Source organism: Apis cerana, linkage group LG2 (genome assembly GCF_029169275.1).
Source record: "Apis cerana isolate GH-2021 linkage group LG2, AcerK_1.0, whole genome shotgun sequence".
Classification (NCBI taxonomy): domain Eukaryota; kingdom Metazoa; phylum Arthropoda; class Insecta; order Hymenoptera; family Apidae; genus Apis; species Apis cerana.
This window is the reverse complement of record NC_083853.1, coordinates 11,836,393-11,864,316: the sequence shown is the minus strand read 5'-3', so window position 1 is coordinate 11,864,316 and position 27,924 is coordinate 11,836,393. Positions and strand designations below refer to the sequence as shown.

The following is a 27,924-nucleotide window of genomic DNA, read 5'->3' as shown; positions in this document are numbered from 1 at the left end:
GTGGCGTCGATCGAACGCCTCGTTCCGCGTCTTTTGTTCACGAGCAAGCCAAGATTTACGGCTCGACGTTATCTCGGATGTGGGTGGATTATTGGTGGAAGCTGCGCGACTGCTTCGTTGAAACGACGCCCGATTCAATTATCCGGATGGAAGAAAAGGGCAAGGACGCTCGTTAAATAGTAAGATTAGCGAAGATATCTTCCAGAAAGAGGACCCCTTCTTTAATTTAAAAAGATTTTGTTTGAAAATGACGTCGTTCGTTAATTTCCTTTTTATTTAATCTAATAAACGTATTCTATGAACGTTTCGTGAATTACTTTCGCAAAATTTTTCGATCGTATTCGATGTGTGACAACGATTTCGATTAAGAAACGAAATTTATAATCGTATCCAAAATTATATCCAATTTTGAAAATTTTGACGAATGTTAACAGAAACGAAAGATGATTGAAACAAACGTCAAGGAGAAAAGAAACCGTGGAACGTGTTCTCGCGCGAGAGAGAGAGAGATTGAAAAAGCGAGAAAACGTATAGGAGGGGAGAGTGGCAGGCAGGCAGGCAGGCATCGCGAGCGTGGCTGTAAACAAGCGAGGACACGAGGTCGCTGGTTTCGAAGTACGCGTAAAGTATACGGGACACAACGGTGCGAAATAACGAGCAGTAAACACGCTCGTTTACGTCATCCGAATGGATACGAAACCTGTGTTTGCGCGCACATATTGCGCGTCTCATCGCCCATCGCGACCGAGTATTGATATCACAGTGCTGAATTACGTCTTACGAATCTCACGCGTCGTGCCATCGTCTTCGATCGAATATTCGAAATATACAATATCGTGCAATATCGGTGTAACTTTTTAACGCGAGATGTTCTACCGTGAAGTGTTCAAGGATGGGTGAATCGCATTTATCGCGTGTTTCAAAGAAAACGTGTGTTATCGCGTGGTATTTCCATTTCTGAGGATACGCTCGATTCGAGTAACTGACCAAAGAAGTCCCTTGGGCGAGGCCAATTATATAGACAAGATTAAACTAACGTTGGTCTCTGGTGAATTCTAAACGACTTACTTGATTTACACCCGTAAAATCTCTCTCTCTCTCTTCCTATAGAGAAGATCTTACGCGATGGATTTCATCTCGGCGTACCATCGTACACGTGGAAAGAGGAATCCATATTTCAATCATGATTAGCACATATTCGCGTGACCTCCGGACGAAAAATAAAACAACTCGATAAACAACTCGCGTCTCCGTGTCTCAACGTTCTCATCTTTCCTCTATCCGTTTTTGTGGCGTTGACAGTGAGGCAAGTTTTGTGACAAGATCATCGGTGCACGGACGATACGGATCGAGTGAAAAATATTTGCTTGGTGTCGCGAACTTTTCGTGGGAGAGGAGGAAGGGAGAATCCACTTCGATCGAACGTCAAATCGTAAATGGATCAATTAACAATGCCGACATGGTGGAATGGAGAGGGGGAGTGGGAGGGCAGAGAGGAGGAATGGTGCGAGCGCGAAATCGAGTTTCGGGTCGTGGGAGAACAATCACCGTCTGTCGGTTAGTTTTTCTGCCCGTCACTCTGCATGGAAGAAAGGAGAGGGGGAAAGGGAGAGGGGAGGGTGGGTGGAAACGTTCGATTGGAAAATTTTCCGTACGGAGTAATAGCGGCGCCGCTACGTTTCGTTAATTTGGAAAGTCGAGGAATAGAGAGGGAGAGACATAGAAGAGTTTTGCTACGTTGCGGGCCGGCACGGCGCTAATGGCGGAACAATGGGAGGGAAAAACAGCGGGATAAATAGAGAAACGCGCGAGGCTCCCTCCGGTCGACAGAAACTCGAATAAATCGAAAATCGGCGGAGACTTCTTTCCGGTTGGCCGATTAATTCGCGTTCCGGTTCGATTCCTGGAAAATGTAGCCATCGTCGAACTATCAATAAATCAACAGTCTCGAACGTCGATGTCGTCCCGGCTCTATATATAGAGACGTCCCGGGGATTGACGTCTCATTAAACGGTCGAATCATGGAAATTCGTGGCGTATGCGCGCGCGCGATCAAACGACAAAAAGCGCATTCCCGCGCCCATTTCTCGCTACCCATTGCTTGTATATTTATTCATCGCGCACGATTCCCGCTAGATCTATACTCGAAATATAAGCAACAAGCGTATTACCGGGAACGATCACGTTCATCGAATCGAATCGATTCTAAAAACCGTTAGACATTCGATGCGATCGATCTTACGCCTCGCCAATGTTGCACACATCGTTTGAATTGTCCAAGCGTCACGAACACGTATCGAGTGTCGACCGATCCAAATTCAATTATCGACTCCTTGGAAATAATCTTATCCATCGATCCACCGATCCAAGTCGACGAGGATAGAAACTATTGTTCCTATTCTGTTGGGAGGGGGTAACCGCGCGCATTCCGAACAAAATTCTCGTTCCAACTCGTTCGTGAACGCGAATATCTCGCGAATGTAACGGGCATAATGAGCCAAATGGCGTCCCCCGGAACGTTTCGCTCGTCTCACCAACCGCAATTACGCGGTTCGCGTTCAGACTCGCGTTCGAGGAAACACCGCCAACGGCAGCTTAATCATGGAAATGACGGAGCATCGCGCTTTCGGATCTATTAGTAACTCCGGCAAAACGTCCGGAGGCGTGTCACTGATAAACTCGTCAAATCGAGGAGGACAACGCTCGACCGCCGCCCGTTATCAACGATCGTCGCACGTCGACGTTCCAATTCGATCTCCTCTTCCCATTCCTTGCCATTCATTCTTGATCGTCCTTTCCAAGTTGAAAAAGAAAATGAAAAATCCCTTCCTCGAAGACAAGACTTTCTTTGCTCTTTCTTTCGCGATGATATCCCGCAGATTAGATTAATAGATATTAATTTTACAGACGTTGATCAAAGGTGAGAGATGAAAGGTGACGCCCACGATACTGCGTATTTGTGTAGATTTTGTAAACGCAGGAATTGTGTCAGTTTCAGAGATGGTTCTTCGCCCATTATCGCGTTGGATCAATCCATCACGAAAGCGTCTAGGCTGCATCGGCATAGGTGCATGATCGAACATGGCAGCCCCTCGTCTCTCTCCGAGCGAATTGTTAACATGACGCGCGCGAGTAGTATTGCCAGCCGGCATGCAGGGACGACGATGTCTCGTTTCTCCCGAATTTCCAACGGCGACGACGAGGATGTCGTAAGAGTATATAATCTTCCGCCTTGAGACGCTTGAGACTTTTCTCCGGATTTCTCGTCGCAGATGTTGCGCCGCGAATGATTTTTGCGCGGCGAGAAAAGGGGAGGGGAGAGGGTTGGAGGGAGCGTAGCCCGTTAAGGGGTGAGGGAGGGGTGGTTTTACGGATATTTCTGACGATGCACACGTCAGGCCGTAGCCAATGTCGCGTTTTTCATTTTTCTCGAATATGCCGTGAATAAAGCGCCACGCAGGGGAATACGTTGTTTCAGCCGGCGAAACGAAGAGATTGAAGTCGCGCGCGCCTTAGATCCTACGACAGAAATCCGGCCGGAAAAAAGGCTTGGCGAAAATTCTTTCCCCGTTTTCCCCTCCATCCTCCCCTATCCGAAATTGAAATACCATCGGGAGCGTTATTAACGCGGGACGCGTGTAATCGTTCGTCTGATCGTGGCGAAACGATCCTTTCTTCGCGTCGAGGATAACGTTCTTAGATTGGAATCGTTTCGCGCGTGTGATAAAAAGATTCGATAGATAGGGAAGATTCGTTCCTTCCCTCGAAGAGAAGAGAAACAAAGAAGGATCGTCTTTCGATGGGAAATTTCCGTTCGGTATTTTATTCCGTATCGTACGTTTTTTTTTATTTTTTCTTTTTTCGTCGAGTGATATAATAAACAGTGGATATTGATTATTCCGTAATGCAATATACAATTGTTGTTAATAATATCGAAGAACATATTCAATGTTTGGTGAAATTAATCATATTGCTGATTGAAATTGTATATATTTCAATTGGGTCTAAATCCGCAAATAAAATTGTATAAATAAGAGAGTGAAATTTAGCAACGGATAGTTATTTTCTAATAACGAGGGGTCATAAATTCACCGAAAATTCTACGTTCAATGGAGTATAAAAAAAAAAAATAAAATAAAATAAAAATAAAAAAAAGAAGAGTCGGAATAAATGAATAAATAAATAAAATGGAATCAACGGAACAATGGGTGAATCAAGACTCGGTAAACATGTTTTAATTTCCTCGCAGTTTAAACGCGCGTGTATCGTTACAACGATTGTTTGCCTCGAATCAAATGAATTCAAAGCCCCCTGCAGCCATGAAACCATGTCACCGGTGATCTTCCCTCTTAAAATTTTCCCACCCTACTGTCTAGATTAAATTTTTCAACCATATTCGAAAATAGAAAGCTTCGATAACGGGAATGGGAATAACGAAATCCCATTCCCTCATTTTCCATTATACAACATACGATTGCCTCGCTTCAAGGAATCAAATTACGATATAATTGCTACATTCGCAATCGGGTCGTCCACCTCGGGAGGCGCCATATTTGAGCATAATCGAACAGGAATAGCACCCAGCCTAATACGTTGGAAATATCTCGCCTCGATCGAATCGGAAAGGAAACGCGTGCGGTCTTGAATTAGCTTATATCTCTGCCGCCGCGTAAAATAATACAAAGTAAATCGATTGATAGGGAACGCGTTGCACGCGACTTGTCAGGCGGTCGAATTTTCAGGGCGGGCGGTTAACCAATTTCCAGGATCGAGCGGATGGATACACTCGCGACTATTCCCGAATATCGATTTGAAACGACGATCGATCGACAATCGCGACCCTTCTCCTTTTGCAGCGAGGGAAGAGGAGAGACGCGGCGAAGCGGAGAAGAGAAAGAGAAAGAGAATAACAAACATACACGCGCGCGCGTAATTAAATGGCCGGAGCTGATTCTCCTTTTTTTTTTTTTCGTTTCTCCGCTTATTTCTTTTTCCTCGCGTTTTATTTGTCCACCCACCCACTTTGTCCTTCCGCTCGGGCGCCCCTTTTTTTCGCCGGCCAGTCACGTCGCCGTGGCGGAAACGCATTATGGGCGCAGAGAGTAATTGCGAGGCGGGCAGATCGTGCCCGCGGATAATTCGGTCAATTTGGATTTTTCTTTTTCTCTCTCTCTTCAACAGTGTCATGCAAATGGGCGGACGGAAGGGAGGCCATTTAATAAACACACGGGATACACACGCGACGCATGACAAATTGATTCGATCGGCGGTGGACGGAGAACGAACGAAGCGAATCAGAACGTTGCGGGCGGTTGTAGGCGGAGGAGGCGAAGTAGGTGCAGATAAAAAATAGTAATTCGCTGGACGGATGCATCGCGTGCCACGATTCGAAACGCGTATTCCTCGACGACGCGTCGTGAAACGGCTCGCCGTTTATCGAGCAAGATATTTCGAGAGCTTTTTATCACGAACGCCGTCAAATTTTACTAATGTTGATAAATCCTCGGACCACGCGCTCGTGGAAGAAGCCATCCTGCTTCGAGACGAGAGGAAGGCGCTTTCCTCGGAACCGATAACGCGCGCGGAATATCGATCCGTTCAATCGATACGATGTTCCCCGACAATCCGCTCAACTGAGTTACGACACGCGCGGTCCTACTACTACCTTGTTTTGCTTAACAACGTTTACCGCGTTATAACCCGAATATAACGACTACTAAATACACTCTTCCGCTTATACGTGCGCGCCATCCTGTCCACTAATAGTTTCCAACTTTACTACCTTCCACGCGTTGTTAATATTTAAGGGATAGTTACCCCATTGCCGGGCGAATCGAGCGAATCAAGATTGAGGAGGGGAGGGAGGGGGGAAGAGAGGAAGAAGAAGGGTTTTTATTCGCCTAAGGGTAGTCGAGGGAAAGCGGTGAACGCTTGAAATCTTGATTTTCGTTGTATTTCGTTTTTTTCTTTCTTTTCCTTTCTTTCCCGTGTAGGCAATTTAAATCAATTTTAAACATCAACGGTAAATGGAGGCCCTTTCTCTTCGCTTCGTTTCTCCTCAAATATTTAACTTTGATATTATCTTCGGCTTAGCCTTATAATTTCCTTCGCGTTCGCGTGGCTGACAACGGCGGTACGCACGTATTATTACTCGGAAACGTGGTTAAAGTTTCGTCGATAAGTGAGACGAGAGCGAAAAGGGAAAAAGAAAAAAAGAAAGTGGTTGGAGAAACAAATAAATACAACGTATAATGTTTGCTCGCGGTGAATTCGTAATTAACGAAATATCATCGCGTATACGTGATGAAGAATCGGAAAAGGTGTGCGGCAAAGTAAATACGAAAGCTTAAATTACCGCGTCACCGATTAACGTGCGTATCGATTAATATAATATGCATTATATTAATAATCCAATTCCAAACAAATCGAGAAACCACGGATCGATAAATCCGTGATTACGATTTAAAACCTACTCCCCCCCTGCACACGCGTATCGATCTCGAAATATAAAGTCGTATGATTGTCGCCATGCCGTTGCACGCGGTCCCTCGATTAACCCTCTAATCGCCTTTCTCCGACTCGTCCGTAACGCGAATCGGCGATAACCCGTTCTTATCGCGTGGTTCGACCTTCGAAAATGTGTCGCGTGTCACTTTCCTTCTCGACGAGCGAAACACGTGAGAGGTTTCGCTATGATAATCGCGCAACACGTCACGTGCGTGACAACACCGACCGCCTCTCTGACTCACCCCTCCACCCTCGCTCGCTCTCACCCCTCCCCTGCCTCCTCGTTCCGTCTGGGACGAGAGCCACCACCATCTACGCGGAGGCGTAAGTGATTACACCCGGTCTCGCGTTCGGTGTCCGCAAACTCGCCTCCTTCTGTCGGCCTCCATTATCCAACGTGTACACACGTTGTGGATAATGAGTCATAACGGGGGGATGCGTGCCCGGCGAGAACGGGGGATGCCGGATCCATTTCGTAGGAATTCGTAGTTAGCTACGAACGAAATACGGAATCGAAAGAAAAGGCGAGTGATATCTCGAGCAAACACCGCTCGATGGGGGTTTGTTGGGAGATAGAGCGAAAATTAGAAATTTTCGAAAGGAATTGTTATTACGTGCGTGGTATGAATGGAGAAAGAATCGTGGAAAGTTTCTGAAAAGAAAAAAAAAGGAAAATTATCGTTCGTAAAAAAATTAATAGGCACGAGCTCGTTCCTTTTTGTTTCGTTGATCGCGTGTAATAAAATATCGCGTGGATCAACGATCGAATTCAACTGATTTTGTAATACGTTCGCCCAGCTAATCAGAGGCTATAGCTTTTAAACGCCGTTTCCCGTGCTATTTGCCCCGGGTTATTAATTTGGATTATAAACCGAATGCTTTCGAAAATCCGCAAAATGTAATTTCGAACGTGCTCGCGTTCGACGTTGATGCTTTTTCGGATCACGAGATTCCATCGGAACGTTTCCATTAATTAACGGGGCTAACTAGACATCAACCGAGATCAAGGTTGAAAAAAATAGAAAAATAAATAAATAAATAAAAAAATGTAAAACGAAATTAATACGAATACTCGACGCAACCCTCTCGTAACGATCCCGCATTTTTCTACCTTTTTTTTTCCTTTTCTTTTTTTTCTCTTTTTTCTTTTTTTTTTGCGCCGATAGTTTTTTTCACCCTCGTCGAGCTTTTAACGATCGGGAGTAGCGTAATTATTGGTCGGTCTTTTTGCCGAAACTTCGTGTACGAGACTCTCTCGACGAATTAACGTCGGGCGCGGTGGCGACGAAATCGTGACTCACGCCGAGGGTGAGTGTTCCTCATCGAACGCTGTATTTTTGCCCGCCGCTTGTATTAACGATACTCTCTACTCCATGGTTGAGTCATTCAACCGCATCGGCCACGCGAAAACAAGCGTGGAACGATGACAACGGATCGAACAATGAGCGTATTTCGCGATTCGAAAGTTGGAACGGAACGCTTTGTATTCACGTGCAAACGCGCGTGTACGAAGTTTGTACGAAAATGGAGCGTAAAAAAAGCTGAAACGCGACGCGCCATTTTCCCCTGGTGGTTTTAGGTCACCAGCCGGAATTCTGATTATTCAAACTAACGGAAATTTATAATATACGAAAGAACGATCGTATTGCTCAAATTACGAATGACGAATATTCTCGCGAATATAACGCGACGGGGTAGTAGTATTTTTCTTCCTTTTTTTTCTTTTCTCTCTCTCTCTCTCCTCAGAGAGAAGAGAATTCTCCTTCCTTCGTTTCCTCTCCGTTCAGAAGCGACACGTTAATAAACCGGCCACTAATTTTGCATCTCCATTTGCTTAAATTACAAACCGTTAATTTTCCAATTTAATTTTCATTTATTTCAACTACACTTCATCGCTCGCCAATCAGTATATTACTCCGCATTTTATTTCCATTATTAAAATCCTCCCGGGAAGGGATTTTTGTTGTACGAGCCAATCGATAAATTTATAACGATATATAACCGTTTCGATATATCTAATTGTTTCGAATTAACTTTGGGACAAATTTTCGCGAAAGAAGTTTTAATCTCGAAAAAAAAAAAGAAAGAAAGGAATAATAATCTCTCCGTGAAATCGCATGCGATCCAATTGCAAAGCGGATAGGCCGATGTAGGTTTAATTACCATCCACCACGATGTTCCGCATGGCTCGAGCCCGGTTTAAATCGAACAAAGCTAAAATGGATAATGAGGGTAATTAAACGAATTCAACTGGTCCCGTCTGTTGGTCGTTCTTCCTTGAACGAACCGCGAGGGTTCCAATGCCCGAGTAAAGCTTCGAAGGAACGAAGTTTCTCGTTTCTTCTTCATCTCTCTCTCTCTCTCCTCGTCACTCTGCCTCCGCTGTTTTTTTCCAGACTTGCTTTTTTTTTTCGCTTGACGCCCGTGACTCCTCGTCTCCTTCCTCCGGTTCGAGGACTCATTACACGGCGTCTTCGATAATTAATCCATCTTAGTCGAAGCCGTGTTCTCACGTTCATCGTTCGAGGTTAAGCGAAAGGAAGAGAGAGAGAAAGAGACAGAGAGAGAGAGAGAGAGAGTGAGGGGAAAAAAAGGAAAAAAGGGAGGGAGGGAAAAAAAGGACAAATAATCTAACGAAGCAATTTAACTTCTTAATTGACACGGTATAGAGGTGATTAAATATACACGCATTGTATCAAAGTTAAAGCATAAAGTGTCCGGGATCTTTCAATTTCCCTACAAAATTTCCATGAAAGACGAGATCGAACGAAACACGCCTCTTACGCAGATACGATATTTACATATATTTATACATCTTTCCTTCTCCCTCATTCCTGCTACCTCATTCGCGTCGATATCATTTAAACAGATCCACCCTTTCTCCCTTCCCCGCAAATCCAACCCCTCGATAGCTTTCCCCGATGCTCGTTTACCTTCACTCGTCGCTAGTCGTCCAATTTTCCTCCTCCACCTCGACGATCGACGTTTTTTCAAAACGACATCGAAATTACACCTCTCCCTCTCCCCTCCTTCCTTCGTATGGATCGGGTTTGAATTTCAATCCGCCGTCACGTGGCGCGGGGAGAGATTAATAGTCGTCGAGAATTAGAACCACCTCGAGATTCTTGAACCCGCTGGAAAAATGTTCGCGTTGCTTGTCAACGTTTGAACGTTGTGTCGTTAACGTTCACGTCGTATTCCTTATTTCCAACGAAAACTATTTCGAGAACTATTAGCAACGAATAAATAGCAACTATCAACTCGTACAAAAGAAAAAAACGTAACGATCGTTTATCGTTCGATCAATCGAGACTGTAACGATTAATTAAATATCCAGAGAGAACGACGACAAACGCGCGAGTAATTGTAATTTTGATTTAATACCCCGTAACATTTTCACCCCGCCTTCTCGTTACGTTTAACGAGTCACCGCGTGGTGCTCGCCAACCCATTTCCACGCGCATCATCAATAGCCAAGAATAATCGAGACGGAGAAGACACTGTGCGGATAGAATAGGCGTGAAAAAGCGGGAGGGGAGAGGAGGCAGGCGCGAAGGTGAAAAATTGAAGCGGGAGGCTCGGCCAATTAGACGGAACCGATCGTCGGGTAAACCGAGGCACGCGGCTCGAGCCGAATCGGAGCAACGTCGAGCGACCACCTCATCAGGTTGATCCTGTTGGACAACTTTCCAGTTAATCTTCGACGACGACGAGCTCTATCCATCTAAAACCAGCCTGGTATCGAGAAGGTATTCCGTCCCTCGTAACAACACGGGGACGAAACGACACCATTCCCCTCCCCGTGTTTTTCAAACTCTTGTTTCAACCCGCGAAGGGAAAACTTCGATGCGAATCGAATCTCGCGGTCTTATATTTATATTTATTCGATTTTATTCCGTGGCAAGGGTTGAGCCGTTAATTAGAGCGACGATGATTTATCATCGCGAGGCATGGATGCACTCGAAATCACCAGAAATAGGTTTCCTTTCGACAGCCGCGCTTTCCATCCGCTCTTCCCCTCCCCGTCGCTCTTTTCCTCTCCCTGTCCACCATCCTGGTCTGCCTATTCCATCGTTGATCAGCCCGATGAATAATTTCCGAGTTGGCCGTGTCGCGCGAGCTACACACGCGCGCGGATGTATAGATTGGAGGGATACTAGGATCCACTCGCGAAACCACGAGCGGGAGCCACCTTATCGAGTTGGCCGAAGCTGACCGGCCAGCGATTCTCCCCCTCCCTCTCCTCCCCAGGTGCGGGAACCGAGTTATCGTTACACCTGAGACGTAAGTTAGCTCGTTGCCGGTACGCCGCCGCGAGAATTAAGCAAATTATATTGCGGCCGGGACAGACGCGGTTGGATAGTTTGGAGGTGGTGGTTATATAGGGAACTGTACGGAGGCGAGTGCGGAGAGGGTGAGGGGCGAGAGGAGAAAGAGAGAGAGAGAGAGAGAGAGCGAAAAGCCGGGGTATACGATTCCGTAAATCGATAATTGATATCGAACGTAGTCAGGGAACGTAGCAGCTTCGAGTTGGCTTCTATCGCGGTCGGATTAATGGAGGGGAGAAGAGGAGAAGGGGAGTTTAACGTAGGCGCGATGCCTCGGTAACGATAATTACGCAAATATTTTCGAATTATCGCTCGAATTATTTCCCTCTGACCCGCCGTTTAATAACAGCGCCGACGAGACACCGGGGATGGGATAAATTAATCCCGACGCGTATCCTTTCCGACATCGACACCGTAATCGACGAAATGACAAATACGGTTCTGGATACCTGGCCCCCTGTCGACGAGATGTCGAAGGATAGGATGTAGGGCGGAAGACGTAGACACGTACCGTACGTGAAATAATGGGTGGAGCGATAATATCGGGGGAAGAGCGTTCGACGAGCTGGATCTTTCAACTTGTTTTTCAAACGGGAAACGCGACCGGCTCCTACATTCGCCACCGTTTGTTCCACGGAGATGTGTATTCACGGGATCCAGGCCCCTGTTTCCTTTCCGTGTTTCGATTCGCTTCACGTCTTTCGCGGCGCGGCGTTGCGACACGGAACGCTGGGACAATAAAACGTGGGACGACGACAGTCACCGTCTTCGGAGAACGAAAAAAGGCGGATAAATATACAGAGTGTATAAAATAGGCCGCGTCGGTAGTAGCGCGTCGCCACCAGGAGGCGCATTAAGGGAGGGAAAAAAGGAAAGAAAAGAGGGGAAAGAATGAAAGAAAGGAAGAAAAGAAGGGAAGAAAGGAGGAAAGGAAGCGGAGAGAAGAGAAAAGAAGAAAGAAAAAAAGACGGGAGTACAGAAGGGAGGTGGGAGGATGGGAATGGGGGAGGGCGAGCGGTGATGGTGGATGGCGTAGAACTGACAGGACCGGCACTCTGTATGGAGCCGGGGCTCACCCTGTTGGACCATTACCCTTTTTATTATTTTCTGACTAAAACAAAGGGAGCCCTTTTGCCCGGCCCGGTTAGTTGACCGACTTGCACCAGAAAACTTGAGCCTCGAGATTAATTGCGTCCTCTCCCTTCTTCTTTTCGCTTTCTCGCTCCTTCTACCTTCTATTCCTCCCTTCTATTTCGTCGCGCCCTTGCCCCTTCCCCTGCTCAGGGATCCCACTTCTCTCGATCCTTCTCGCCTTCTCTCTTACCGACCAAAGTCCTTGAGAAAGTTGGCGACTCGAGTCGACTCGAGTCGAGTCGAGGGGACGGAAGAGCGAGAAAGCGAGAGGATGGAAGAGGAAAAAGGATCGAGTGGAGAATGCCGAAGGGGGGAGGGAAAGGGGTGAAAATCCCTAGTCGTTCCGGATGGAGTTTCGAGCGGATGGAACGCTTCGATTTTATCAACGAATCCAACCGAGGACGAATCCGCGATGGTTTATCGTTTCTCGTTCTTCGATCCTTTTTCTTTTTCTTTTTTTTCTTTTCTTCTTTTTCTTCTCGATCGTCGCACCGTCACCTATTTACGACGCGCCACGCGCCCTCGTCGACATCCCGCCCTCCCCCTCGATCGGCTTAAAAATCATTATCGCGAGACGATCTCGTGGGAAGGGAGGGCTCGAGAAACGAGAGGTAAATATTTGGACGGATTTAATCGCGGGTCGTTTAAAAGCCAGAGGCGCGAGCCACCCGTTCATCGAGCTTGTTTGTCGAGTGAAACCTCAGAAGGCGATAAAATCGATCGGCGTCCCCTTCCCTTTATTCCTCGCTCGACTCTCGACGAAACTACGAAGGATTCACGCGAAATCAAAATCCTCGCGATGAAAAAGTCAAGCATCCACGCTTTTTCATGTTTCGCGCATTGCGAGAAGATCGATAGAGATCGTGGAGTGCGCGCCACGGCAATTTATTTCACTTTGTATTTCAAAGTGTAATAAACAGCACGGCCCGCTCGCATACGCCCACGTACGCCCACCCTGGATAAAGTCGTTTCCACCCCGACCTTCGAGTATTTTATTCTCCCAGTTTCCTCGTTTTCATTTCGCGCTCAGCCACATTTGATACGTACCACGTAGTAGTTGACGGTTCCATTATTACGCTTCCTACCATTCTCTTCCCCCTTCCCTCCCATTTCTTCTCCCACCCTCTATCTCATTTTTTCCATTCACCGTTACGGAGAGAGAGGGAGAGGGGAGAGAGAATATCTTTTTTCGCGCATCGTTTAACGGTAACAGCGACTACGACGCGCTAAGAGAATTCTTTTAACGCAATCGCCTCTTCCCCCCCTCCTCTCTCGTAAAAACAATTCCAAGCTTTATCGAGATGCCATTAGAATTTCTCTCTCTCTGTCGATCGCGCATATCGACGCGTCGTAATATCGTGCATCGCGAAAGTCGCGCGAAAGAGAAATCCTGGAGGTTCGCTCCTCGGGCCAATAATTTTCGACCGAGAGAAATTCCTCTTCTCTCGAAGATAAGATGGAATAAGTGGAATGAGTTGGGGGTGGGTTGAAGATGGGACGGAAAGACGAAGGGCACAGGGCGTGGGGCATTGCTGGTTACAGAAGAAGAAGCGCATCGAGCGTGGAAAAGAGTTGGTGAAGAGTTCACTCGCGAAACTGGTTGGTCTGGCGCTCGAGAATTCATTTCCTGCAGTTGTCGTTCGACGTTACGGCGAGAAAACGTTCCGTGGATGGCGATGGCCTCGGCGAGGGTCTGGGGGAATTATTTTCGGGCTCGGGTTATTCAAGAGCGCGGAGGAAACAAGACGAAAGGGGGAGGAGGAGGAGGAGGAGGAGGAGGATGGGGAGGTCGCGGAAACGAAAGTAACGAGCTTCCGCGGCAAATTTTTTCTGCCAGCCTGTCACAGAGAAACCGTCTACGCTGCGATTTCGTCGTGGTGGCACGCGACCACGCTCAATCGTTTTCTCGCGCGCCCTTTTCAAACTCTACGTATCAAAGCGGTGCCTTCCCTTCGGCGAGTGTTAATTTCATTCCCTTGAACACGCGTTCTTTCCTTTCTCTCTCCCTCTCTCTCTCTCTCTTCTTTCCTTGTTGCGTGAATTCGAGATCGCGTTCCCCGCGACTCGTGGAATTTTCAATTTGAAGAGAATCGCATTGCGCATACTTTACGATACGATGCTTTTGATTGACGGATTAGTGGCTGCGCCGTGAAAGGGAGGAAGTAGAAAAGATGAGGGAAAGGTAAAAAAAAAAGGGATGATCGTTCGAAGAGAAATGAATTTCCTCTTTCGACATTAATTCTTTCCTACTGAGCAAGGATTGTACAAGTATGATTCGACGAGCAAGCTAGTCGATCGAAGGTAAGAAATGTGTATAATAAACGTGTTATTAAGAGGATATCTTTCAGGCACATTCTCGATTGTTGGAACGAAGGTTGGAACAAAGTTCGAAGGCTAAGTCAACTTGACGAATTTCTGACACGAGCTAAACTGCCGTTGACGGTAGCTGAACACTAAGAGCACCGCTTTCCGAGAGAGAGATGAATATTAGACTATTTAAAGGGGAAAGTATACCTCGAGCGACCGGCTGCTAAGTGAACGAGACAGACTTTAGGCACGGATTTCAAGCCTTCAAAATAGAAACTAAGCCGATGAAGCTATGCTGCTATTTAGAAGCGAGCAACCGAGAAAAAAAAAAGCAAAAACGTCATGCGTTCGAGGAAATGATAGACGCAAGATAAAATTATCCATTAATTTCTCTTCTTAGAGTTAAGAAAATGTGCAATTAAAAATGTTTTAAAAAAACGTACGATCGCAAAAAACTAGGAAGCCTCGTGTATTTTTTTAACGATTTAAAATCATATCTTGTTATTAATCTTGGATGCCACAAAGGAGACGATGAAAACTTGGAACGATAGGATATTTTAACCAGTAGAAGTACACAGTTGGGCATTAATTCGTTGAAAAAGTAATTAATCATTAAAATAATATTTATTCGTGGCTATTAAACGATAAATTATTGCAGCAATTTATTGAAAAATAAGTTTAATTCGTAAGTTCAAATTTGAAGCCAACATCGCTGACAATGGCGAAGAAAAAAAGATATCGATATATCAAGTCGAAAGATCTGGCTCGATGGTAGATACGAGGGTAATAAAAGTACTAATAAAGCTAATAGTGTAACCAGCGTTTCAGCTCTGTTTCGCTCGATCGTACTGGAACTGGAGGGCAACGGTCGATGCAAAAACTGGCACGAAACAGCTTGCTCTTCATGGCACAGGCACTTGCCAGCAGGGCTGCGCATTCATTCTCGTGTGGCCGGACATCTACTAGATGTTCCGTTAAAATATCAAGCAGTTCCCGGCTGCAATATTGCGCCGTTATTTTCACGCGAGTATAATATTTCGTTGACGTTTTCTCGCTGCTTTCCACTACAAAAGCCCTCCTCCTCCACCTCCTCTTCCCTCCCTCGCCAAGGATTTCCTTTTCCACGCCTCCAACTCGACCTCTCTGAGATCCCTTCCAAATAATATTATCCGTGTATGGACGAAAGATTAAAGGTATCATAGAGAATGAATTTCTTCCCTTCGTAGATAGAAAATAGAAAGGAATCGAAAAGTCGAATTTACGAAAGCCGCGAGTGCAGAAAAATATATAATATAAATATATATATATATATATGTATGTAGGCGTTATACGAGGAAACGAAGGTTCTCGTGGAGAGAAATGGAAGCGAAAAATCGGTATCAAAGGCGGCTCATCGCGCCGATTCCGTTTTCCGTTCATTTGTTCCACTTTTCTCTTCCTCTCTTTCTCACTCATTCTCTCAATCTCCATTCTGCTTGGCAGCTGAAACGAAATAAAACGCGAGAGGTTCGAAGAGGGAGGGGGGAGGCGGAGGGGGTGGTTAAAATTTAAACCGGTGTTCCGGATCGCGGCGAGAGGCCGACGAATTCATTTGCACGAGGCGCCTACTAGTTGCATCGTTGAAATATTAAACTGGCCTCCGTGTCGATGGGGGAAATAATATCGTGCTTATATTTCACCCTGTGTGTCTACGAGCCTCGCTCCGCTGACGTTTACGCGATACGTCATTTATACGACCTAGAATTTCGGTAAAATAAAATAAACGGGAGAAAGGAGAGAGAGAGAGAGAGAGAGAGGGCTAAAATAAAGAGGTAAAGTGGAAAAAAAAGACAGAAGGGAGAGAGAGAAAATGGGCAAATTTATGTAGAAGCGGAGGGTTTAATGTAAATAAATCGAATACGGGTGAAAGGTGAAGGCTCGTGAGCCACGCTCGCAACGAATGGTTGTCGCGTATTCATTTTCATGAAAGCGGATGTCTAGCGGGTTTGCCGGCCCGTTAAAATTTCTGCCCGCCTTCTCTCTATACCCTGTTCGCGCTAACTTACTTTCAAAGGTAGCACCGAGCTAACCGTGTCATCAAACTTTCCCGCTTTTTCATTTCGCCCTTCCCTTTCCCTCTCCCTTCTCCCTCTCCCCCCCTCTATTTATCGCGACCGCTTGAAAGTTGCACGGTGAAATATTTGCCACGGTAACAAAGAGTAATTGCTAGATAAAGTCGCCGGCGCGAAATTCCTAATCAACGGGGATAAATCAAGGAGGGAAGGGCATTAAACCCCGTTCCGGAATTACTCCAACGTCCCTCTCCTTCCCGCCAATTTATTCCCGTCAAATTACAATATCGTTTGCAAATAGACCCGGGACGGGAGAAAACGCGTGAGTATGAAACACGTTCGGGGAGATGTGTATCACGGACACATACTTTATTAACCTCGGAAAACGTGGACGGGCGCATACGTTCGTCGCATCGAGCGGCGCGGAAAAAGGATTAAAAGGAGGATACAAATACGTAATAAATCTATCGCGAGAACGCGGGGGATTCGATACATCCGGCTCTGATTAACCTGTCGTTAACGAACGAACAGTGTGGAAAGGGCGTAGGCCGAAAACAAAGTTCTTTGGCCCTGCGCGTGAATATTAAAAACGGAAAGGAAGGATGCGATGGCACGCGTGTGAAGGCTCGAAAAGCCGAGTTTCCTTTGAAACAGGAAAGAGAAGAGGAAAGGTGAGGGGGAGGGGGAGGGGGAGACTCGCGTGAATTCTCCATTGAAAGGGCATTATTGCAGGTGCATGGCGGGATGGTTGGCGGCAGCCATTGGATTCGAGGTCCATAAAAAGCATTAACACCGCGAGGGCGCTCGAAGAAGAAGAAGAAGCGTGTCCTTGCTTTCTTTATTGGGAGCAGCTCCTTTTCAACCCGTCGAGTAGCGAGCGGGAGCGTTTTCTTTTGTAAAATCCTGTACACCGCTTCGATGGAACGTTTAAGAGCGGAGGGTACGAGCGTGGCACGAGAGAAGGGCGTCATGTGGTCGTAAGTGGGTGGGGTGCGAGACACAGGGAAGAGAGAGAGAAAGAGGGAGAAGCCTGAAAAAAAGGGAAAAAAAATGAATGGTGATGCACAGATGCGACGGATGCGACGACGTTTCTCAGCCATAAGATGGACTCCGTGCAGCGTCTGTGTGAACACGTGTGTCCGTTCCGTCCGAGCTTCTTCGAGAGTGCATGCATGGGTAGAGACAGTTAAATGCGACTCCGATCCGCATCCGCGCGTAGGTATCGTTTCAAGTTTGCATAGGGATAGGTCTGAGCGTGCACGCCTCGACCCTGAACTTTTAGCCGAACTGCTATTTTTGGGCGGGGAAACGGTGTGGAGAAACGTCGGGAGGGAAACGGCGGAGAATTATGGCCTCGAGTGCGCTTTAGTCTAGCCAACCGTCGAACTTGTTCTTTTCGAAATTGGCGTCGGCTGAATATAAACGGGCATGAGTTATTAAAGTCGACTGTGCGATTTCCCTTCGTGGGAAATATTCGACGAGTGATGGCGGACAAATTGAAATCGCAGCACCACGGGGATGGGATATCGAGAGAAACGAGTCAACTCGGATCGTCTCTCTTTGGCGACCGGACGTTTGTCTTCTTCTAAAGATTATTAATGAAGAGTGATCGAGTAATCGAATCTTCTCGCGAGATTTATCGTCAAAAGTGCAACTAAATTTGCGATGCTTGGCCATTAATTACAATCGTCTATTAATTAATGATAATGATAATTAAACGGTGCAACGACGGCGGTCGCCAAAGAGAGAAAGATACTATTAATTAACGCAAACACGCGTATCTGGATAAACGAGTCGCGGACCTTTATTCTTATTACGAAGATACCGATAATTGGACCCTATTGATGATTACTCGATGGAGACTACGGGCGAAGCAAAAACAACTCGTGATTGAGATACATCGAACAAACTCGCGACAAATCTATCCTCGATAAGATAACGCCTCTTCGTTCCTTCCATATTTAAACCCACGATTATCGCGGAATCCCTTAATCAACTCGGTTTTGTCATCAGAGAATGGTTAAAATGAACTACGACAAGATAAAATTAAAGAAATTTGAAATTTTTATTACGAAAATCGAAATTTTTAGTATGCAGATTCAAAAGGTATGAAATCTCTGCTCAATGATTCATCGGTGATCTCAAAAATAATATCGACGACGAACCATCTTTCGCGTACGATAATTTCCATGACGAAGAAATCTATTTCTATTCCATCGATCAATGACGTAAATACTCCGATCCTTCAAAATCGTTATCGTATTAGAAAAATGGAATTAGACCACGGTGCCCGAACGGCGGCAGTGCTTTCATCTTGTGTACGATTATTGGAAAATTCGAAACGCGTGATTTTTTACCGTTAAGGCGGTCTTGGAACAGCTCTTACTTTTCCGCCACACCCAACGCTTCATTACAGCGTGTAATTAAAAACCGGCAAGGGTAAAGTAGCTAACGCGTCGCTTCCTCAATCATGATAATAACCCGGCCAACAAAAGCTTGCATTATTTCGCCATTAAACAGCCCGCGCAATATTCCGTCCGGTTAAATGTCCGCGAATTCTTTCCGCCCCGGCGATAATGTTTCTCGATAATTAATCTTGGCGCCCTCCCAAATTCCTTGGCCTCTCTAATTTTTAACCAACAATTCCCCGCGATCACGTCACCCGCCCTTTCTCTCCTTTATGGCGACTAATTTGCCTGGAAACACCAGCCGATGTGGGTACGTAGCCTTTCGAAAAATTACTCTCTCCTGTTCTTATTAATAATAATAGCTCCGCGCATCGAAAGAAATAATAATAATAATTCGAGAAACGATTTTGAATATAATGGTAAGTGGCACAGAAAAAAGTTAATCCAGACAAATTTGTTTCGGACAAATTCATCGAGGAAAATAATTAGCTTACGAATATTACAGTTTGGCTCGATTGGTTTTTCGTTCCGCCATTTAGTTTCCAGCCAATTATCGGACATTCGTATTTTTCACCGATATCTAGAGAGAAATTAGCCTGTCGCGCGACTGTCGACGACGAGAAGGAGAAGGAGAACGCAACAAGAACGTAACACCACATAAATTACCGGGCGCGGAGCAAATTCATTTCAATACAAAGAACACACGTGTGTGTAACAGGGCGGCGAAAGCGGCCGTCGTGTCTCTATTCGAGTGTGCCACGCGAAGCCAACATCGCCGATAAATCGTCCATCCTGAATAAATCAATTTTTCCCGGCGGCTTCCGCTCAATTGGGAACCAGTCCGTTTGCATTGTTTAACATGGAGCTCCTCGATACTCGGCCGTATCCATCGTGCGCAGATATGGCCGGCTCCTTTACAGGCCCACGCCAGTTTCCAATATCGTGTGAAACCGCAGTTGCGTGAGAACCATTGGTTACCGCTACGAAGCCAATATCCGGCCTTCGTAGTTTCGCCCTTCGTGGAAACTGGCCGAGATTAAAAGTAGTTAGCATTTAGATAAGGGCATTAAACGAGCCGACGACCCCCGGCGCGCGGGGTTGAAAACCCACTCTTCCCTCTCTCTCTCTCTGTCTCATCGATTCCTTCGTTTATCGTCTCGGTGACGAGGACGCAAGAGCGTAGAAGAAAGATTTTCGAGGGTAACGCGACACCGTCCCGCAGCTGCGTCCTGCTTTTCCACTACTTCGAGCGCCCACGTTTCTACCCCCACAAGATTGGAAGCCCTTCGAGTCCTTGCTCTCTTGTTTATCCTGGCACGCAACGCTTGAAAGAATACGTGATCGATGAAACGGAGGAATATAGGAGGATATAGTCTTAAGGATCTCTCTTTCTTCCTTAGAAGGGAAGAAAAAACGTGTTAATTTCGAAACAACGAGATCGGGTTACGCGTCGTTACGAAATCGATATCCTTCCTCCTTCCTGTCAACCTGTTCACGATTTCCTCGAAAGCATTTCCGCGAAAGCGGAGCGGAAGGATCCATTTGAACGAGAGTGGCGAGGAGATGCTTCGCAAGGTGGAATCTCGCTGCAAGGGAACGCGTCCAAGGAAAGATAGCGAGCTGGAAAGATACGTGACGCGGAGTCCGCGCGAAGAATGTTCAACTCGGTCCGAATTACGTAACGCGAGTCGCTGCTAGCGACGTGAGTGAATTTTAACGCATACCTTTTCGCCCCAAGAGCGCCTTTTTTTTTTCCTTTCTCCCTCGATCGAGGACGAAATCAAAGCGAGGTAGAGGGAGGAGGGAGTTAACGTTCGCGGGAAACTTTTAACGAGTAGCTCGAGCATCGAGGAGGACCGGGGAATTCGAGCCGGTGGACTCTGGCTAACTTTTCGTCCATTCTCGTTTCGATTCTTCTGTGACGCGGCGCGCCAGAGTCTTTTCGCACGAGACGACGCGAAAACTTGTGTCGAGAAAATTATATGCAAATAGCACGTAGCTGGGGAGAGGTGAAACAGGATCGACCCGAGGGCAGGTTAAAAATTAATAAGGCTCGGTGCGATGACGCTGCTGGCTGCGAAGGAAGGGAAAGATCTCGGGATTGGGCGTGGATAGATTGGTGCAATCTGCTATTATAGCGTGTTAACCGAGCACCATAGGCGCCATAATCAAATTGCACATCGGCACGAATTAATATTGACGTTGGTAACTGCGTTATATTGTCTGTGCGTGTTAACCGCAACTCGATAATGCGCGCACCCGAGAAACCGAACTGATAAGGGGGAGGGGATAAGCCGGATGAATTAGGCCTCTTAAACGCGGCAACGTTTAAGTATTATCCTTATCTCGAGAGGTGGCTCTTCTCCCCTCTCTCTCTCTCTCCCCCTCTCTTTCTTCCTCTCTCGAGCAGGATTCTTCTCGAAGCGAAACTTAGTAACCTTCGTCTCGTTGGATTTTTATTGTGGAACATGCTCGTCTTTTCTGCTGCATTCCTTTCGAGAGAATTGCAAATTCCTGTTGAGAATGGGAAAAGAAGAGAAGATCGATCGATCGGCTCCAACTTGTGATAATTTCGCAATTATTATTATCGTAACGATCGAGTTTATCGTCGGGTCCGCGCCAGTCGTTTTTAATTTCGCGGTCGTCGTCTCTCGACTTGGCTTCGAGAAGCTTTAGAAATTGATCGTGTGCATCGTGATTGGAAACTTTGCACCGATCGGTTGCAAACCGATGCCAATTTCTTCGATCTACGCCCGAGTTTGCCGAGGCGAGACTCCAACACAGATTCTCTTCGAAAAGTATCGATTTCGCCCGAAACTTTTGCCGTCTGGCCTTCTGGATTGACAATGGGCCAGACATTCGGGGAATTTCATTCGAGGCGGGCAGAAGAAGTGGCGTTGAAAGAATTATCGGGTTGATTTATGAAGAAACACGTGGAGGGAGGGGGTCTCCCCGATGGGTCGTCTAGGAAAATGTGTAGCCAGCTGTGTGTGGATATCGCCGAGGCGCCAAGAGGAGCATCGTATAACGACTTCGATATACATTAATGTCTCGCTAACTGCATATACACGTGCATTTTCTGCCTCCATTCTATTTTTCACTTATTTTTTTTTGAAACTGCTTCATTAAACTTTCGTATTATTCCGCGATGATAAATAAAAATCGATGATTAATAGAGAAGAAACGTCTGGGAGGAGTAATCCGTTGGATCCGCAAAATCCAAAATAGACGTACATACAGACGACACCACTCGTGTTAAACTTGTAAAACTCCTTCGCACGTTTTACACACTCTTAAAAGAAAATTCTACGTACGTACGGCACGATGCTGTTAGATGTGCAAATAAGTTCCTTCTCCTTCTTTTCTACTAGAGATCATAACTTGTGACCGAATTCGAATCACTTTACCGTTCGCGGTGCCATCCGAAAGAGCGTTCTTTCGTTTCTAGAAAGAGTCGGGATGAGAGCTCTAAAAGTTTCCAGTGCAACAATTTCGAGCAATATTCGCGTCACTGCTTATTTTTTGCATTCCGGCCGAGGAAATCAGATGTTGAAGCTACTGAAATGGTTTCTGCGCCACTGGAAGAGAACGCTGTACCTTGCAGAACGTGCAAAAAGTGATAGCAAAGATTCAAAGCTGGAAATTTTAATTTGGGAGACGACGATCGTTCGGGTGCACCGAGAAAGTTGGATGACGGCGAGTCAGAGGAATCGCTCCGACTCGAATAAGAAGAATTGACAATCTATCCTGTACTAAACAATTGGCTAATCTTGTACCTGATTTACGACTAGTAAAATCTTGAATTTGGAAAAAAGGAAGAGGAGAGGAAAGAAACGTTCGTTAAGAATCTCGTATCGGTATCCAATTTTAGAACGCTTAGCTGTATTAGCAATTTTGTGGAAATAGCCGGGCGAGATCGATCCCCGATCGATATTTATTAAAATAGGGGCGAAGAGGGGAATTGGGGAGCGGTATATATTAACGCGTAATATACGGTTATCAGTTGGAATGGTATTACTGTCGAAAACCGACGGCATTATCGTTATCAAGCAGGCTTTAGTAGGTGTAGGACAAGGTGTAAGGGCATGCCGAATGTTGTTTCCGAAATTAACACTCCACGAAGGGAGCACGTAGCCGCGGCTACACGTTTGCTATAGACACCGATTAGTACTATTCACGTGCATTCCGCGCCGTATACACGTGTCTGCTACGAACGTCATTTCCATTCAATCGAGATTCCATTTCCCAGCGGGACGGCGCGGGTGTCAACCGACCTTTCGAAACAAATCTCCTCTCTCTCTCTCTCTCTCTCTCGCGTGTACGCGCCATTTCGCCGCGCCTCTCATCTGCCGACCGCGCGCGCCACCGTTGCAAAACGATCATCCGAGGAGGCGTCGATTATTAACCCTGACAACTTGCCATAATGGCCAACGATTATGGCCAACCGATACGCAGCTTCGACGCGTCGTCTAAATACCTCGATCGAAATTTATTTCTTACCCACGCGTGAATTTCACCCACGTTCGTGGCTCGAGGAGGGATTGAGGGATTCGGAAATTTGAATTGGAAGGAGAATCGGGGAATATGTTAGACGAGATTCTAGTTTAAGAGAGACGTGAATTGATTGGGTGTATTTAAAAGAAAGGAGTGCGAAAGAATGAGGGGGATTGAAAAGAACGGGGCGGCCTCGAGGATATTTCAAAGTCGAATACGCGATACACGCGAGGAAAATTTCAAAAGAGACCGTGGTCGTTAAAACGACGATGAAGTTTCGTAGTCGTTTCGTTCGGGGGAATCGAATTCGCATTGTCTCCCCGAGCGGGAGCAGAAACCGACAACTTTCTCGCGTTTTCTCTTTAAAAGTAACTTTCCTTCCCTTCGAAATTTATCGAACGACGTGGCTCGACCGATCACTCTCTCTCCAAACCTCGATATTCGTTTCTTTAGAAAAAAAAAAAGAAAAAGAAAAAAAAAATTATATTACATTAGACGATATGTAGATCCATCGTATCCACGAAGATTTACCTCGTAATCCGGTAAAAGTATGGTAAAGTAACTAAACTAAACTAATGGTAGCGTGCCCGATAGCGCCAATTTCAAGGAGGCAATAATCGTAAACCACGGGTCCCTGTAAGTTTTCCAACCCGCCCCGCTCGTTTCGAGGAACGCATCAAACAGGTGGGACCTTCCGTTTCGGATTCAACCCTCGTGTAAAAGAAAAATTAGCCTCACCCGTATCCCCTTTATCCTCGACTCACTTTCTTAAAAAAAAAAAAAACAGGCGAAATTCCATCAAGAAGTTGCCCGTTAACTTCACGTCTAGGGGATGGTCTCTCTTTCATGATGATCTTGGAGAAGTTGATAAGCGGATGCTCGAAGCGTTCATCGAGGCGAGATTGCACCCCAAGGGGGTGCACGAGTAAGTACAAAGTCGACGAAATTATGATAAGTGGGAAGAAAATCAGTCATCGGTCGCGAAAGAGGAGGAAGCGGGGAGAAATAAGACAGGGGAAAAATCTAGAAGAAATCTAGGACGATCGTCGATATTCCACGTTCCACCCGTCCGGGTCGGGAATTTCTAGAAATTCGACGGTTTTACGTCAATGGGATTTTCATCCCATTGCCGAGGCAGGATCAATAATAGAGGGGCAAGCGTCTAGACAGGGCCGCAGGGGTTGAATTTTCGCGTTGACTGTACGCTCTACCCGACTGGCTAACACTGGTGTTAAGTCAAAGGTCTTTCGTGGCGGATTTATCGAAGGGTTGTCTTTCATAGGGGCTGACCTCGACGAGTTAACCAACCTCTCTCTCGCCCGCCCTCGGGCCTTTTTCCTTCCCCGGAAAGCGGGAGGGGAACGCCACAAACGGAGTTTTCCAGCAACGAGCTCGGCCATCGTCGTTCCCTTCGTCGCTGAGGAACAGCTGTTTCCGAGAAACCGGTTTCCCCGCTCTCTTGCCTATTTTTACCGGGGGGGCGCCATCGTGATTTACTAGTTTCCAAAGTCGTAACCAGTTTCCCTGATCTCTCTCCTTTCTGCTGACGGCCGAAGAAAACTCGGCGAAAATGTGTTTGTTTATTCGACTCGAGGAATTTGAATATTCCTTCGCCCCATGGAGGAGCATCGAGAGATATCGAGTGTGCGGGGGATATATTATTATAGCCGTGCAAGAAGGTCGTGACACGTCGTATTAAGTCTCCTCGTAACGCCATCGTGTTCAGGTGACGCTCCGCTCGGCTCGTATAACGGGCCGATCTATGAAAAACGATCCCGAGGAATTTATGTTTCAGCGGTTTTTAAAGCGACGCTTAATAGCATGATGCACGACCCCGGCATCGAAATTACGTAACAAAAGTGTTCTGCCTCCGGTGTTTCAAACGACTATCAATTACGTTATCTCTTCTCGACCAAATATTAACTAACCAAATATTCCCTCTGGAATCTTTCTTTAAAATCGATCCAACGAATTGACAAATCGATGTATACTGTTCTCGAACGATCCGTGTATCGAAAATAAATCTCTGCATAAGTTTCCGCTCACGAGACAACGAATCGGCCGATATTTCCTTACCGTGGAAACGTGTACGATTATATATCGTATACACAGGAGGCGAATCGCAAGATTGAACAACATCGAGGTCGCGATACCGATGCGGTCGCCACGATAAAACGCAACCCTGCCTAGCAGGGGATCGTCTGCGCCGACAACGAACCTTCCTTCCTTCCTTCGTCCTCGAACGAAACGGGACTCGCGTGCACGCGTGTCGTCGACCAGATTCCTTCCTCCAGAAGAGGGAGGAATCCGGTGATCGGAATCGCGTACAACGACCGGCTGCTTTACGAGCGACTTCCTCCTCGTGTTTACGAGCAGTTCCGCCGTAAATACGACTGAATATAGACACGCGACGATGCGTCTCTCGTTCGATATACGAGGGGTCAACCGGGCGACGGAAAGCTCGCGATCCTGCACACCCGGTTACCGGAAGTAAGGGTATTGTAGCCATCTCCTCCTCGAGTTATAAAACGAAGAGTGTTTTATCGGGAGGCACTTTTGTCGAACGTTGACGGAATATAAAAAGAGGAAAAAGACTATGGTGGGACGATTCGTTGAAATTGTTTCGACGAACGTTTTATTAGTTGCGAGAAGGGGTCGAGTCTCGGTCTACCAGGGAGATGATAGAATCGACGTATTTCACGCAGCCGTTTCTTTCTTTTCTATTATTCATAATCGATATTCTGGCGGAAATGACGTGCATCTCGTTGGATCCATTCCGTACACACGCCTGCCCTCCCAATATGTATCGGGTTAGCCAAGGTCGGAGGATGGTCGGCGAATAGATCGACGGGATAGATCGGCCGCGAGAAAATTCGCAGTGTATTCCCGGTGCAAAAAAAAAAGGGACGCAATTTAGATGCAAATTGCAATCGTATCGATGCCTCGATCGCGATGCCAGGGCCCTCGAAACCGATCCACCGTTGTTTTCGTCGATCCCCCGTCGATAACTTTTTCCCTTTTCCCCCCTCCCCTTCCGTTCCGCTCTCGAAACGAAGGATCCTCGCCTTACGAGCGAGCGTAAACTTTTAAACGTATCCCAGTATTCAAATCGCGCCTCCGTAACCGGTGGTTACTTTAACAGCGACGAGGAGAGATAGCGCTGGTCCGCGGAGTCTCGAACGACTCGGATGAAGGGAACGACGGAAGGTTTCCACCATCCACGCCCCCCTTCCTCTCGCCCTCTTTTTCGCCCTTCGATCCTCCTCTGCTTTTCTCATCCGCCGCTGGCAAATAGCTCGTTGGTCCTTTTGGCGTGCGTTCCTGGAGGAAGAGGAGAGGAAAACATTCACCGGGAAGCGCATTTTAAATTCAAACGAGGCCCGATTACGCCGTATTCGACCAACGCCCGCTGGATTACGCGGGTCCCCGACTTTCCTGGGGCGAAACACGGACAACACAGTCTCCTCCTCCTCCTCCTCTTCTTCTTCTTCTTCTTTTTCTCCGTTTCTGCTCGACTTTCCCTCTTCACTCGAGTGGTCCAGGCGACCGGCTAAAATCGTACGGGTAATAATAACGGAAGAGCGGTGACGCGAGATCCGTGTAGCAATCGCGCGATTCGTATGGCGTTATATATACGTATAGCTTTCGGTTTCGAGCGGTTCGAGGACCGGTTCTTGTCCATGGAACGACTGGCAAAGACTACCGCGACGGAGATGAGTGGATGTAAAAGGGTCGACGAAGAGGCTGACGAGAGGATCTTGAAAAACCTACAGCATTTCTCCTTCCTTCCTTCCTTCCTTCCTTCCTTCCTTCCACCTTCTCGGGATTCTTTTCTCCTCGATGGCACCCCTCCACACTCCCCTTGGATTCGCTCGATCGAAGAAATACACTCGTCGAGTCTCTTTCCTGTGGTCTTTGATGGATGATTGTTGGAAAAAAGAGAGAGAGAGAGAGAGAGAGAGGAGAAGGAGAAAGAAAATTTTTATCATCCCGTTGCACGATTGTAAATAGCGAAGTCATAGAACGGAGTGGAACGCTTTAAACGCCGATCTCGCGGAAAGCGGATTTTACAGCGAGGCATTTTACTCGCTGTAAAATAAGCCACATTAAAAGGTCGAAGGGCTTTGGTTCGATGGCCGTGCCGCGAGACGAAAAAGCTTGCAAGGTGGGTTGGAACGGATTAATCGGAAGTGCTTTTAGCAAGAATAAACTAAACGAGTTCGAAGAGGGGGAGAGGAGAGGGGTTGCGTATACCTCGATGACGACGATGTTCGACGAACGCTCGGCGAGGCGACCCGGCCGAAACCCGGGCGAATGAAAAAAACTTTGCTCGGTTTGAATCCACGGTATCAAACGCAGCTCGCCCGATTACACGGTCGTAAGAAGCGGCCGTTCCAAGCTGGCTAGGTGGAGATCCCATTGAAAGCGGTGCGATTTCATCTCAATTAACCGAGTAGACCTGCAACGTATCACGCCTTCCGGGATCAAGATCGTGGCAACGGCCGTAGCGTGGTTTCCGGGCGTGGCCTTCATCTTCCCGATTGATAAACGCCGTTCCCCGCGCGTTTCAATTAACGAAATGCCGTTGCACGGCGTGGCTCTTTCTCGTCCATTGTGCGAGAAGGGAAGAGAGAGGGAGAGACACGAAAGGAAAGGAGGAAGGAAAGGAAATACGCGCGAAAAGAAAGAAAGAAA

At 46.7% G+C, this 27,924-nt stretch overlaps 1 protein-coding gene and 1 long non-coding RNA gene across 4 annotated transcripts in view; one reads left to right on the top strand and one right to left on the bottom strand.

Moving 5' to 3' along the window:
• The window catches only part of LOC108002811 (irregular chiasm C-roughest protein), a 279,347-nt gene that overhangs the window by 159,820 nt on the left and 91,603 nt on the right, over window positions 1-27,924 (bottom strand). The window lies entirely within an intron of this gene.
• Window positions 601-27,924, top strand: LOC133665680 (uncharacterized). Its single transcript, XR_009828843.1, has 2 exons — window positions 601-16,998; window positions 17,060-27,924. It is a non-coding gene; the product is annotated as an uncharacterized LOC133665680 (long non-coding RNA).